The sequence below is a fragment of the Mustela erminea genome, chromosome 11 (assembly GCF_009829155.1).
Source record: "Mustela erminea isolate mMusErm1 chromosome 11, mMusErm1.Pri, whole genome shotgun sequence".
Lineage (NCBI taxonomy): Eukaryota > Metazoa > Chordata > Mammalia > Carnivora > Mustelidae > Mustela > Mustela erminea.
The window spans coordinates 82,363,486-82,379,415 of NC_045624.1; the positions used below are offsets into that span (position 1 = coordinate 82,363,486).

General features: G+C 40.7%; 1 long non-coding RNA gene across 3 annotated transcripts in view; it reads left to right on the plus strand.

Annotated features, from left to right (window-relative positions):
* The first annotated feature begins 341 nt into the window (after positions 1-341).
* Positions 342-15,930, plus strand: part of LOC116568927 — a 49,369-nt gene continuing 33,780 nt past the window's right edge. For 2 of the 3 annotated variants that reach the window (XR_004276783.1, XR_004276784.1), the window contains exons 1-4: positions 342-407; positions 585-1,166; positions 5,759-6,020; positions 14,077-14,149. This is a non-coding gene — a long non-coding RNA (uncharacterized LOC116568927). Of the gene's footprint in view, positions 408-584; positions 1,167-5,703; positions 6,021-14,076; positions 14,150-15,930 lie in introns of all 3 variants that reach the window. The other variant, XR_004276785.1, reaches the window with a different exon arrangement.

A 15,930-nucleotide genomic window follows, 5' to 3' on the forward strand; every position in this document is an offset into this window, starting at 1 on the left:
TTGAATGGTTCTCTTAAATGTTGTACCCTAAGTCTTCACTTGCCTTATCTAGTTCCAGTCCTGCACAAGAACAAGGGATTTGCTGGTCCTATCACATTACTACACGACTCAGAACCAATCAGCCTGATGGACATGGATTGGCCTCTTCCAGGAGTAGCTGAGGTGTCAGCTTGGGGAAGGTACTCTGTGAGAAAGGCGTCACCTTCCTGCATGTCAGTTGGAGCCTAAATCAGGAACTGTTTGTGGAGCTGTGTCCACAGAAGTAGAATTTGGGGCTTGGAAATGAAAGAGTTAAGTGGGAGTGGCTCTGATTGCCATAATTCACAATGACCCTCTTGGAAGGAGTAGAGCAGCCGCAGCCTAGGAGTGGCCCAGCAAGCAGGGGCTCCAATCCTTCAGGAATGGTGGTGAGTCAGTCAACCCAGCAAATTGTCTCAGCTGGCAGAGGTGTCAGCCAAGGGAAGGGGCACCTAAAATAGGTGGTGGAGGAGGAGAAGATGAACGTCTCTTGTAGTTTTGAGATGAGGTGGAGCCATAAGGGTTGTAGCTCATTCTACCAACACTTTTCACCTAATTTTCCCCAGGAAACCAGAGTAACTGGAATCCGGGTCAAGCTTTTCCCTGATGGGGAGAAATCACTTAAGAAGCCAGTAATTGTAAACCCCTCACCAAGTAGATGTAGTGGATAATGTTGTGGACACCATCTTGCTCCACCCAGTCCCTTCTGGAAGGCCAAATACTCCATCCTTTGATCAGGAATCACTACCTGCCATGTGCAGTTGCCTTCAGTGGCAGGACACTGTCATGCACAAGACAGCCCAGGCCAGTGACTGTCTGTGGTGGGATCTAAAGGCCCGCTCCCCGTGTTTCAACTGGAAGAATTCTAGCCTCCCTCTCCCAGGATCACCTGAGCACTCAGTAGGACCTACACTGTGGGTCGCCTTCTCCATCTGCTTAGTTCTGCCTTCTTTACCTCCTTCCTACTGCGTCTCCTGAGAGCACATCCTGAAAACCCTTCTGTCCAGAATTCTCTGGTTGCAGAACCTATTCCAGAGACCAGTGTAAGACACGGGGTGCCACGTAAGAAAAGTGGAGGGGAAGCAGACAGGAACAATGGAGGGTTCTTTCAAGAAGCCAAGAAACATGGTGGTAGCTGAAAGAAGCAGGTTTGGATGAGAGTTTTTCTTTTGTTTAATTGGTTGGTAGTTAAAGATAAATATTATAAATAATATAAATATAAATGTAAATATAATATTTATATATTTTAAAAATATATGTTTTAAAATATATATTATATATTCTATATATTTTTAATATATTTATATAAATATAAATAATACAAAATATTATAAATAAATTAAATATGCTTAACTGTTGATGGAAAAGAGAGGAAGAGGTGGAACATACAGAAAAAGGTGAGGAAAAGGGATGAGGTGCTGGGGTGGAAGAAAGGCTGGAGTCAGAGGTTTACATGGAAAGCTAAGCTTTATTTTAGCGTACAGTAGGACTTGTAAATCTCACTCAATGTTTTGCAAATGGTTAGTCACTCATTTCAACACTATTCTTTTCCCACTTACATAAATTGCTATTTTTATCACAAACTAAATCCTTAGACGTTCATTAGTCTGTCTTTACACTTCTCTTCATAACCTCTTTATTTGCCATCCAATATTAAATTAATAAAATCACTCAAGTTTTATATAACATTTTCATGACTGATAAGACAATCTTTCCTCTTCATTGCCCCCTTCTTTTTAAATTTCAAGATTTATTTCACATATACCATGTGTTTTCCTTTACTTTTGGGGTGGATTTCCAAGATGTTTTATCTTTCTGTTGTTATCCAGAAATTTGCCATTATATATTCAAATATTTGTTGAGATGCAGAGCGCTGTAGATTTTATTGTACTGATCTTGTATTGATCCTTTTACGGAATTTTTATGAGTTTTTGCATTTTTAAAATTTTCTTTTTAAAGGGTTTTACTTATTAGAGAGAGACCACAGGAGAATGAGAGCACAAACCAGGGTGGGGGACAGAGGGAGAGGGAGAAGCAGGCTCCCCGCTGAGCAGGAAGCCCAATGTGCCGCTCAGTCTCAGGATCCTGGGATCAGGACTGCAGCCCAAGACAGACTTAACTGACGGAGCCACCCAGGCTCCCTGCATTTTTAAAATTTTCTTTAGGGTTTTTCAGTTCTTCTCTTTTCAGTAATTTAGAGCATATTTATTCTTGTTAACCTTATTAGCTGGAACCTACTATACTGTCCCCCAAAGATTTGGGGGAGTGCTTGTGCACGACCACGCATAGGAACAGGAAGAAGAAAACACGTCTGCGTGCATGGGGAAGGTGTGTCATTACACGGTAACAGTCAAGTCCTTAGCTGCCCACGGGTTGCTCTAAAGCTCACCTGATCCTTCAGAGTTGTGGCAGGGAATCGGATGACCCATCACCAGATGCTGGTTGTCCCTAAAGGGGGAGTGGCCTTAATTAAGCCAGGTGATTCACATCACATGGTGCCATTCTCAGAGTTGTGTTGGTTCAGGTTCCTCAGGAGCTCCCAGGTGTGATGTGAAATGGCCCCTGTCCTCAGAGGGCAGGGAGACTGTGAAGGGGCAGGCCATCCATGTTGGTAGGTGGCAGTTTTCAGAAGCAGAGGGAATTTACATAGGAGGCTTCTCTTGTGGAAGCAGTAAAGCAAAACGATCCTCATGCCTGCTGGCCAAGTCTTTAAAGTTTATATAGAGGCCTTCACTGGAATCAGTCATGGGTCCCACGCAGGTGTTCTCAACACCACATCATCACTGCCTCAAGGCTTTGTCCTTGGAGAAGCCTCTGGAAGTGGGAAAGGCAAGCAGAACCCATGTTCCAAAGACAGGGGTGGGGGTCCAGAGCCTGGGATCTCCCACGTCCAGCTCACGGGTCAGCTGGCGGTCATGTCTTCTTGGTGACCTTCCCCCAGCATGCTGTGGACCAGGCAGCACTCCCGGCAGCCTTCCCAATGATGACAAAGCGCTACACTCCTTACATGAAAGACGAGGCCACCTTTGCACGCGTGCGTTCTTCCACTTCTAGTCTTCCATTTCAGGGGCAGTTTGGTCTATTAGAGAAAATTATGTAGCTTTTAATTCCAGAATTGCAAGTTTTGTGTTCTTTCCTGTAATCAGATTCTATATTATTTTAGTATTAATTCTGTGTTCCAATGGGTTATAGATTCATAATTGGTCTTTTACACAGTGACTTCTGATTAATGAATTTCTATATGTACTGAGGAGTGCATGAGTTATATATCTCTTTCGTATTTGCTCAATGGAGAATGTCTTCCTGATACCTTACATTAATGTCACATTTTTGTGAAACGAATTATTTTCCTTACAACTCAGCATATATTACTTCATTGGTTTCTTGTATGAAATGCTGAGAAGATATCTAAAACCAGGGAAGTCATGAAATGTGCAAGTAATCAGCTTTCTTAAATCCAGCATTTTGATATTTAAATGATAAATCTTTTATGTTTATAAAACAAAAGGCTCGGGGCACCTGGGTAGCTCAGTGGGTTAAAGCCTCTGCCTTCAGCTCAGGTCATGATCCCAGGGTCTTGGGATCAAGCCCCACGTCAGGCTCTCTGCTCAGCGGGGAGCCTGCTTCCTCCTCTCTCTCTCTCTCTCTCTCTGCCTGCCTCTCTGCCTACTTGTGATCTGTCTGTCAAATAAATAAATAAATAAATAAAAATTTAAAAAAAAAAAAAAAAGGCTCATAATCCTTGAGTGGAACTAAAGCCTGTAAACTCTAAGTCCTCCTTTCTCCTTTGCCTGTCTCACCTGGTCTACTAGATTAATGTCTATCAGATATGCCCACTTATCCGTTTAATGTGTTTATTTTTTAAATTTACTAGATGTGACCCTAAGCATATATATAATGCTGCTTTTGCTTTGTTCATTCAATAATCTATCATAGGGAGCACCTGGGTGGCTCAGTCATTAAGCATCTGTCTTCTGCTCAGGTAATGATCCCAGCACCCAGGGACTGAGCCCCTTATGTGGCTCCATGCTCAGAGGGGAGCCTGCTTTTCCCTCAGCCTGCTGCTCCCCTTGCTTGTGTTCCCTCTCTCACTATCTCTCTCATTCCTTCCAATGTACACTTTTTCCCGTAAAGAGGTCTTATGGTTTAACATAAGTTAAAGTATGCTTAATTTACCCTGTGTTTATTATCTTTGTGATTTCTTCTATCTAAGCATTTCTAAATTTGTCCGTGGGACCTAAAATGTCTTTAGATATGGCAGCAACGTGGAGTGTGTCATTTACCGAGAGCAAAGAATATTACTTTTCAACTCTACAAAATAGAATTACTATCAACATAAGGATTCAAGAGAAAATTGAAGAAAACATAGCGTTTGAAAGTCTGGCTCTGTGCTAATGTGATTATCTGATGATCTCAGGCTCCCTGAATCGGTGACAGTTTCAGCGTCCCTGTTTCGTGTCATTTTATGAAACCAGATCTTTTATGCCAGGAGTATTCTGTTTTGATGCCTGATTTTAAAATGGTGCCTGTACAGAGGCAGATTTGGTGGAAGACAGACAAGCTAACTACACCTTAATGACTGGCTTCTTTATGTTCACCAAACTCTTATTTCTATTTTTTTTTTAAATTTCTTTTCAGCATAACAGAATTCATTGCTTATGCACCACACCCAGTGCTCCATGCAATACGTGCCCTCCTTAATACCCACCACTCTTATTTCTAATGCAAGGCTTATTGCCTTGGTGGCTGCTTTCCCTATAGTTACCCCTTTAACATTCATTTATTACTTTGTCCCCAAAGCTCCTTTCTTATTTTCATTTTTATTATTGCGTCTTAGTGCCTTCACTTGCCTAGGGACTGTGAGATCCCCTTCTGTATACTTAGAACATCTCTCAGTCTTCCTTTCCCTCGCTTAAAGTATGCCTTACTCTGGGCAAAATTCTGTTCTCCCAACACAGATTTGTGGCCCTCCTTGTGATCTCTCTGCCTTTGCTTCCAAAGCCTACTCCCCCTATTAATAGCTCACTTGCACATAAAAGGATAGTTTCCAAAGTCCAAGTGGGATGGATTCTGCATTTGGGTACGTGCCAACAGAGCAAAGAGTCATTGATCACGTTGCTTTCAGGTTTTGTTAAGTAAGCCTCTTGATTGCGTGCATGTTATTAGTCACATTGAACAGTCTGGTCTGATTACCTCAACCTTGAAATTTCTCTCTTTTAGGGTCTTTTTTTTTTTTTTTTTAAGATTTTACTTATTTGACAGAGAGATCACAAGTAGGCAGAGAGGCAGGCAGAGAGGGGGAAGGAGGCTCCCTGCTGAGCAGAGAGCCCAATGCAGGGCTCCATCCCAGGACCCTAAGATCATGACCCAAGCTGAAGGCAGAGGCTTAACCCACTGAGCCACCCAGGCACCCCTCTCTTTTAGGGTCTTATTTTCTTGTTTTTCCAAGAACCTCAGATCCTCCTAATCCCTTTAAATTTGGAATATGGGCAGGGATAAACGGACTTTTATAGTTTGGAACAAATGACTGTGAAAACTTTCCTGCACATCTCTGCTACCTTTTGGGTTAGCAGTTGAGCACAATTTCTCCTCTTTGAGCTTCCGCTAATGTCTTCCCTGTCCTCCCCACCCCCACCGCCCCCACCTCACCCCCACCCCCGTGGGTGCAACCACCGGTTGTAACAGCTGGAAGCCTGGGAACTTCATTGTCTAGAAGTTCTACCAGGAGTTTCCACTTTAGGTTCCATGAACCAAAAACACCTGCTTGAGTCTTGGAGGCAAGAAAAGCAGCAGAGGCCACATTACTGCTCCTCCGGCATCCGTGGGCATACGTCCAGGCATCGGCAGTGATCCTACCCGGGCCTCTGGGCATTTTCCTATCTCACCTTGCACAGCGTGGCCCCGCCCGGGGGTTTCACAGCATCCTCAGCATCACCTGGGGACTTGCAACAATGCCAGTTCTTGGACCACTCTCCAGCCTTACGCATTCAGAAGCTGCGGAGGTACGTGTCTCACCGCGTCCCCCGAGCTGATTTTATATACCTGTTGACTGAGAAAAGAGGCAGAACTGAAAGAAAACAAAAGCACTTATTTAGGGTCTTAGAATTCTAAATTAGGGAGCAAAGCTTGGGGAGCAATGCAAATTATGTCCCACTAAGGGAACAAAAGTCCGTGAATTTTTCTTAAAAGACTGAGAGAAAGACCACACAGACAATGGGGCGGGGAGAGAGAGAAGCAGATGCTCAGCTGAGCAGGGACCCCCGCCCCCCCCAATGCGGGGGCTTGATCTCAGGACCCTGGGATCACGACCTGAGCCAAAGGCAGATGCTTAACCCCCCGAGACACTCAAAGCGCCCTAAAAGTCAGTGGTTTTGAAAGACAAAAAGGGAATGCTTGTGTCCCTGGTTTACAGCGCCTACGGAGTCCTTGAAGTATTTGCACTTTGGCCCAGGTCAGAAGTTCATTATTTACCTGGTGATGACTAACTTAAAGCCCACCTCCTTAGTAGCCTCCCAGCTGATTTTTTAAAACCCCTTACCATGGACAACTCTATTTTTACTTCACCTTTCATAGATCAACGTTGAGAAGTGTTGAAGTAGTGATCCCAGGGTCCTGGGGCAGAGCCCATGTTGGGTTCCTTGCTCCGTGGGGAGCCAGCTTCTCCCTCTCTCCCTTCCCCCTCTTTCTCTCTCTTGCATGAATAAATTTTTAAAAATTAAAAAAAAGGGGGATGATAAGAATTACCAGGAGTGATTATGAAAACTGTAGTTTCCATGGGACTACCACATACCTCCCCATAAATAAGACTCTTCAAAAAAAGGGCCGGTGAATGTGTACCTTTCCAGGTATCCCCAGGTGATTGATTGTCAGGTGCGAGAAGTTGATCATTATTGCTCTGTGGTTTTTCTGGTGTCTTGTATAAATAGCATTCCCTCTTTCCTTGTAGTTGTAAAGGAAAGGGGAAGCCATTAAGTTTTCATGAAAAAGCTGTCACTTGGTTGGCAAAGTGTGCTCATTCAGCATAAAACCCCTTTCTGAAACTTACCATTCTATAGTTCTCTGCGTTTCTCAGTACCAACCAAGACTGACCTGTGTCGTCAGCACAGTGATCGCACCGTCCCTGCTGAAACTGCAGACACCTGGGCTCCATTCAGACCTAGTGAATTGTCTCTCTGGGCCTGGGGCGTGTTTAATAAACACAGCAGCACACTAACGTTTGAGAGCCACCGAGCAGTTTTTCCATTGTTGACACAGACACCACACCAGAGTGTATCACCAGCCGCACTCTGTATGCTACAAGGGCACATATGACAGAGGGACATCTACGGATTCCCGGTGTTAGCTCTGGGCCTCTCTTTCCTCATGGGTCAGTGAGGGTGTGGAAAGAGATTGTCTCTAACTTCTCTAAAGTGATTCAATTAGGTTGTGTCTTATCAACCTATAAACAGCCACTTCAAGGAACCATATGATAGGGTTTTCCATAGGTCTCCTACTTGATAATGTCATTTACTGCATTAGCTAGAGGAAAATATTTAAATTTTATTGCCCTTGTTGGCATGGAGCAAAGGAGAAAGAGAAGAATGCTCTGAATACTTGTTCATATTTTGATCCATTTCTTACAAATTTGTTTTTCTTTTTTTCCTCAAAATACTTAAAATAATGATTGCGTTCTTGGACAGTCTTACAAAATGACTGAATTAGATTATACTTCCAAATGAAAATATTGCTTACTTAAACATCAAAAAATAGGTAATATCCAAAGTATTCCATTTTTTTCTTGTATGGTTTTAATAGTGAATGTTTTATTATAAAAATATAGCCTATACTGGGGCCCCTGGGTGGCTCAGTCAGTTAAGCATTCAGCTCTTGATTTCAGCTCAGTCATGATCTTAGGGTCAAGGGATTGAGCCTCCTATAGGGCTCTACTCTCAGCGGGGAGTCTGTGCCCCTGCCCCACATGCTTGGGCACACTCATGTGTGTGAACTCACTCTCTCCCAAAAACATAAACTTAAAATATAGATACATGAAATCTATACTAATATTCAGTAGTGATTGACTAATATTCTTAGTGATTGACAGGACTAAATATTTAACCATGCTGGCTTTTGATTGTTTTGAGTTAAAACATGTCATAAGTAATGATGAATGATCTACATGCTTATGATGAAACTAAGCCTGTGTTGAGAACCTGTCTAGTACCCTATCTTCCATTAGTGTTTAGCAAATGTTTCTTCAGTAGGGAGTAGTTACCCCACAAATTACTTCTGACACAAATGATTACTGAAAACATATTTTGCATGATTTGAAAAAAGTGAAAGTCTATCTGTGGGCTTACAGAGGCTTTGGTTTTCTTTGCCTATGATTTTATTGTATGTTAAACTAATTTCCCATTGCCCTGAAATGCAGAAACGGCTCTAAATAATTGAGAGTTCTTAAGGGCATGGGAGTGACAACTGTCAGATTGCAGAAACCACATTCTTGCTTTTGGAATGGAATTTTGGCAGGTGCAGGAACCATCTTATTAAGGAAAGGTTTATCAGGAAAAATTTGGGTGAAGGTAAAATTGAGAAACCATCTAAACTTAATTAAAATTTCTACTGTTGTTTAGGGGTACTTGTGTGACTCAGTTAAGCATCTGACTCTTGATTTTGGGTCAGGTCATGATCTCAAGGTGGTGGGATTGAGCCCTGAGTAGGGCTTCATGCTCAGAAGGGAGTCTGCTTGAGATTCTCTCTCTCTTTCTGCCCCTTCACTGCTTACACACATTAACAGACACACACACACACTCTCTCTCTCTCTCTTTCAACAAATAAAATCTTTAAAAAATTCTCGTTTGTTTGATGACTTAATCAGAAATGATAAATAAGCATAGCGGAAGGGAAAAAACCAAAGAGAGGGAGGTAAATTATAAGAGACTCTTAGCTATAGAGAACAAACTGAGGGTTGCTAGAGGGAAGCTGGGTGGAGGGATGCACTAAATGGGTGGTGGGTACTAGGGAGGGCACTTGAGATGAGCACTGGGTGTTAAATGTAAGTGAGGAATCACTAAATTCTCCTGAAACCAATATCACACTGTATGTTAACTAACTAGAATTTGAATTAAAATTTGAAGGGAAAAAAAAGGTGTTGCTTTGGTGGCTTTTCTTGTCAGTTGTTAAGATGTTCCCCAAAGCTAATTTAGGAGTCACCTTATTTCTGGAATATTCCAGTCTAAGTAGTGGTAAAGTGCTAAGAGTTAATGACAATGAAAGGGCAAAGCCATGGCCAACAGTCATGGTCCAATAAAGCCAAGTCTATTCTCCTTCAGGGCTCAGTTCAGGATCCATCTGTTTAGCCAGATTTTTTCCTAATTGAGAAGAAGTCAGTTCCTTAATTTCAAAAATTGCATCATTTCATTTTATTTTGATGGCTTTACTTTTATATGTATAGTTCCTGTGATATTTAATATTGGTATATTTTTAGAAATAAAAGACTATAATGATGATTGTTTTTAGCCTCTGAGCAGATTTCATTGTTAAAAATAATCGTGATGCAAGGAAATATATAGTTTGTACAAAACGTGCCAAACTTATTTTAAAACTCCTATTTTGGGGGCACCTGGGTGGATCAGTGGGTTAAGCCTCTGCCTTTGGCTCAGGTCATGATCCCAGGGTCCTGAGATTGAGCCCCACATTGGGCTCTCTGCTCAGCGGGGAGCCTGCTTCCTTCCCCCTCTCTCTCTGCCTGCCTCTCTGCCTACTTGTGATCTCTGTCTGTCAAATAAATAATAAAATCTTAAAAAAAGAAAAGAAAAGAAAAAACTTGTATTTTTTATAAATTACTCTATGGAAATTCTTTGCTGTATGTAAGACTTTATTCTGAAACAATAATTATTAAGACTTTATTCTGAAACAAAAGATTCCACATACATAAATTAATAAAAGAACAAAGCAATAAAACTTAGTTCCTCCAGGAAAAAAAATATTCTTCTAAAAAAATCTCATTTCCAAAATGATTGCCTAAGACTAGTGGTTCTCAAAGTCTGGTCTCTGGACCAGCATCCCTTTTGTACTTGTTAGAAATGCAGATTCTCAGGTGCCACCCACACCTACCGACTCAGAAACTCAGAGTAGAGCATATCTGTCTGAGTTTTGACAAGCTCCCCCATAAAATTCTGATGCCTGTTACAGTTTGAGAAGAACTATCTTAGACTATGGAATGTAAATTAACTAAGATAGGTCTGAATTTCTGGGTAGACTCATTGGTTCTCTGACTCTCAGTCCTGCCTACTGATCCCATTCGAGACTGTTTTCAAGACCCCAGTTCAGAGCAATGGAATCAGAATTTCAGCCTCAGCATCAGTATTTTTAGAAGTTCTTCGGGGTTTCAAATGAGCAGCAGGACTGAGAAACACTGTGATGAGTTACATGTACTTATTCCATAGGTCAAGCATGGGCTGTATCTGCAGCATAGACTAATGTGTGGTTAATCCTGCTGCCCTTTTCTGTTGACCCTACTTGCTTGCTTTTCCTCCTGATCCCATTAGCTGAACCTACAGAGATCTGAAGAGAGCATGGATTGGCTGCCGGAGTAGCTTACATGAGTTGCTCCTATTTGCGGAACTTTTATGTTTGACTTAAAAATTAGCCAGCTGTCGTCCTTGCTTTTTGTCTTAACCCTTTCAATCAGTTTTCCACAGTATAGTCAACATTATCTTTCTAAAACAAATCTGATCATGTCCAAACCCTTTCTCACATTGATTTTTATTTTAATTCCAGTATAGTTAACATACAGTGTGACATTAGTTTCAGGTGTACAATATAGTGATTCAACAAGTCTGTACATTACTCAGTGCTCAGTGTGATAAGTGTACTCTAATCCCCTTCACCTATTCCCCCCAGACCCCTACCCCCTTTCTTCTGGTAATCATCAGTTTGTTCTCTGCAATTAAGAGTCTGTTTCTTGGTTTATCCCCTTCTCCCCCCCTCTCCCTCCCCTCCCCCCCTTCTCTCCCCCGCCCCCCGTCTTATTTCTTAAATTCCACATATAAGTAAAAGACTATGGTATTTGTCTTTCTCTGACCTATTTGGTTGGCATTATACTCTCCAACTCTATCCATGTTCTTGTAAATGCTAAGATTTCATTCTTTTTATGGCTGAATAAAATTCCACTGCACATATAAAACACCTTTTTATCCATCCATCAGTGGACACTTGGGCTCTTTCCATAACTTGGCTGTACCAGTCTGCATTCCCACAAATAGAGCAAAAGGGTTTTTCTCCACATCATCACCAACACTTGTGTCTTATGTTTTTGATTTTAGCCTTTCTGACAGTTGTGAGGTGATAGGTCATTGTAGTTTTGATTTGCATTTCCCTGACGGTGAGTGATATTGAGCATCTTTTCATGAGTATTTTGGCCGTCTGGATGTCTTCTTTGGAAAAACGTCTGGCCACGTCTTCTGCCCTTTTTTAATTGGATTATTTTTTGAGTGTTGAGCTTTATAAATTCTTTATATATTTTAGATACTAGCCCTTTATCAGGTGTATCATCTGAAAATACTTCACCCAATTTTTTATGTTGTCTTTTAGTTTTGTTGATTGTTTACTTCACTGTACAGAAGCTTTTTATTTTGATGTGATCCCAATACTTTATTTTTGCTTTTATTTCTTTGGTCTTAGGAGACCCATCTAGAAAAATGTTGCTAGCCCTGATGTTAGAGAAATTTCTGACTGTTTGTTCTCTGTAAGGATGTTTATGGTTTCATATCTCATATATAGGTCTTTAATCCATTCTGAGTTTATATTTTTGTGTATTATCTAAGAAAGTGGTCCAGTTTCATTCTTTTGTGTATGGCTGTTCAGTTTTCCCAACATCATTTGTTGAAGAGACGGTCTTTTTCCCATTGCATATTCTTTTCTCCTTTGTCAAAAGTTAATTGGCCATAAAATTTTGGGTTTATTTTTGGGTTTTCTATTCTTTTTAAAAAAATTTTTTTTAATTTATTTGACAGAGATCACAAGTAGGCAGAGGCAGGCAGAGAGAGAGGAAGGAAAGCAGGCTCCCTGCTGAGCAGAGAGCCCGATGTGGGGCTCGATCCCAGAACCCTGGGATCATGACCTAAGCTGAAAGCAGAGGCTTTAACCCACTGAGCCACCCAGGCCCCCCGTGGGTTTTCTATTCTGTTATATTGACCTATATGTCTATTTTTATGCCAGTGCCATGTTGCTTTGATTACTACAGCTTTGTAATATAACTCGAAGTCTAGAATTGTGATACCTCCAGTTTTGTCTCTCTTTTTATAGATTGCTTTGGCTCTTCTGGATCTTTTGTAGTCACATACTAATTTTAGAATTGTTCTAAGCCTGTGAAAAATGTTTTCAGTATTTTGATGGGGATTTCATTAAATGTGTAGACTGCTTTGAGTTGTATAGACATTTTAACAATATTTCTTCTTCCATTCCATGAGTAGATCCTGTCCAAACTCTTAAAAATGGTTTGCTAGGCTGTGCCTAAGTTCTTGCTTCCTCTATCCACCATTCTCTTCCCCAAATTCCTCCTGTGCTGCAGACATACTAAATGTTTAATCTCTTAGTTTGAACCCAGCATGTTTTCTAACTTTTCTCCTATCAGCAGATCACATGCTATTCTCTCTACTGGGAACAATGCTCTCTGATGGGTTGTCACCTCACCATCACGCATTCATCCAAGTCTTTGATACGATGTCTTTCAAGAAAACTGATCATTGAAGCTTGGGATAACACTCTGAGGTTCCTTAGAATCTGCTTATAGTACTTTGGTATCTAGCTTGCTTACTTATCTCAAATTCCCAGTGGACTGGAAAATTAAAAAAGGTATTGTTCATATATTTATCATTAAATTTTTATTCCTACATCTGGCACAGAGCCTACACACAATCACACAGTGTTTTCAATAAACTTTTATTAAGTAAATGAAAAAATGATTTTAAAGCAACTTAAAGATTGCGAACACAACCAAATAGCAAATTAGAAATAGACAAGAAATACAGCAAAGAAAAAACAAAAAGGTAATATAGAGTCAGAGTGAAAGTTGTGCATTACCTGCAGTGATGGACCTAGGATCCAGATGGCAGACCTCCCATGTAAATGGCCTTGTTCCTATACCAGCATGACACATTAACCCTTTTCTCTCCACCTTCCGTGAAAATACTATCTTTTGGCAAAACACTTAAGAGATGCCATTGTCTCTTAAAGCAAGTCCACATCTCTCTACTTGTCAGTATTTCCCATACTTTGTTCCTCAAGCACTAGATCTGTAAAATTTTAATAAATCTGTCCTATAAAACTGTTCCATGGTCAAATATGTTTGGGAGGTACTAGATTAAATTAAGCTGTTTTCTTTAGTATAGGCACATTCAGAATGTTTATTATGCTTAAGTACTTTGTAAATCTCAAATTTTTTGAGAGACAGCTTACAGAATTAATTGTTGATGTACTGAAACAATTTGAGAAACACTGGCTTAAAAGTATGAGTAAATTTTTCACTCTAAAAAAGTTCAGAGAAAAAAGAGAAGGAGGTGTTGCAGAGAGATTGCCTCCATCCCTTAGGAAACTGATCAATTATTTTCTGAACTATGTGAACTTTGTGAGCTCAAAGCAAAAATCTACATATAAAAATAGGGACCTATATATATTTTTTTCAAGGCTATTAAAAAGTATGCATTAAGTGTATGCAGCATACAATATGATAAGTATAGGATATTGATCTTTCTATAACTACACACTCTTGTGGAACATACAATTCACTTTGGGCAAAGATGTTCTGCCTTGCAAGGACTATAAATATATAACCGTTCAGAGAAAAAGCTAGCAATATGTCAGCTAAAATGGGTAAGGAAAATAAAGATTTAGGAGAGACCTTAATTGGCCCTAAGAGAGAATAGTATGAGACCTTTTTGGAGTCTTGGAACTTGGGGTTAAGTTTATATTGAATACAGTGGAATGAGGCACCATTCATTTCCAAAGTTAGATTTTGGGTGTCAGTGAGTAGCTTTAGTAGGTATCTTTACTCTGTGAGCGCATTTATACTTTTCTTAGGAGAAAAGGTGCTGACACTTTGACTGGGATCTCAAGGAATAAAACCCTAATTGACTGACCAGAGTGGAACCAAGTGAGTGAATCTCGATTATTCTCAGGCCTGAGTTCCTCAGAAAGAAACTCCTTTCAGTAAGGGAGGCTGAGCCAGGAACAAACACTTGAATGTGCCAAGATCTCATTTATCAGAAGAAAGTTATCTTTTCAGGCACATTGTCCTCTTAACTTTTTAACTTTTCTAAGCAGTCATTCTGCCACTGAGGGAAAATTTAGAGACCAACAATTTGAGAGGTTCATGTCCTAACCATTTCAAGTTTCTTTTATACATGGAGACATGGAAGTGTTCAGTGTAGGATCCCTAACTTGGTTTATCTTAGAGGGGCTTAGTGGACTGTGTGTGTGTGTGTGTGTCCACACATGCATGCACACGTGTTTACACTTCATCACTATTTCCACTGAGGAAATATTCCTCTTTCTTTCATGGTGATTCTGAGGCGGCCTGTCAATCACAAAATCCCACCCTCTCCTAGCCACGGGGTTTGGCCTATCTCCTCAGGATAACCTATCCAGGCAATGAGTATGATAATCTGACAGGTAGACCTGCACATCTTAGTCCTTCATGAGATTAGCTAGATATCAGGAACAAGAGAGGCTCTCTTTCTTTTAGTTCATGAACTATGGAGATAAGGAGCTGAGGCTGACCATATTCCTCTTTCCTGTCCCATAGAAAGGCTTCCATAACAATGAAGTTGTCATGTAGAAGGAAGCAGAGCCCAGAAATAGGGAAACCGAGTCAGACAACTTAGTTGGAGACCCTAGATCTAAATGCTCTCAAAGTCTACCTCATGCTTTTACTTCTCAGGTGCATGAATCAATATTTACTTATTTATTCACTTACTTAAGCTAGCTTGAATTTCCTTTTGGTTTCTTTTAGAGAGAGGCTTTTACTAATAGACCTTTTCACAAGGAGGAGGCAGGAAGTGGCAGAAGTTTTCATCAGGACATTGGGGAGCATGGCACTGGGGATTTAGGAAGAGGTGTCTGATGTACATCTGAGCCACAGACTTGAACTCCTAGGGCTTCCAACAAAGTGGGCTGTGACGGGTTATGTCCTGTTGTACCAGGGAAGAACTGCCATTGGTCTCTGGCACTGTCACATGGGCCATGCTCAACTAAGGGCAAAAAGGGGTTTGGAAATGGAGTTTGACCTCTAGGACACTTACTTGAGGTATCGTTCCCTTGGAGTCTGAAGGGTGAGTCCAAGGACAAATATTTCATAATTTACCAAAAGCAAATGTTGGAAATTTCTAGAAAAACAGAAGTCCATACAAATATTGTAATTTCCGTAAACAAAATTGGTTTAAGTTACAGTTTTAAGTAGAACCTCAGATGATTTATATAGAGAAAGAAGTGAGGAGAGGTTATTCTAAAGAGAAGGAAAACAATAAAATCTTGACATTCATACAACTGTGAGAACAACAGACTGATAAGACAAGATGACAGTTTTGGAGGGGGTCATGAGAAATAAGGCTGGTTCACTCTAAGAAGGCTGGATTATGGTGCAGCTTCTCAGAAGTTTAAATCAGACTTAGTATCAAATAGGGGAGAAGAGAAGGGTTTTTATATCACCAAATGGTATGAATTTAGCCTCACCTGTTTCATTTGCTTGCAACATAAATATAATCACACTTATTTTCTAGTTAGTTGTTTGAGTTTTCAAGTTTCCTTCTACAGTATAAGTTCCTCTCTTTCCTTTTTTGACATGTTCTGCTACACACCCACCCCAACCCCACAACAAATTGTTGAGGAACCAAAGGGCTTACTCAATACAAAGGAAATAAGTTCTGCTTCCACGTA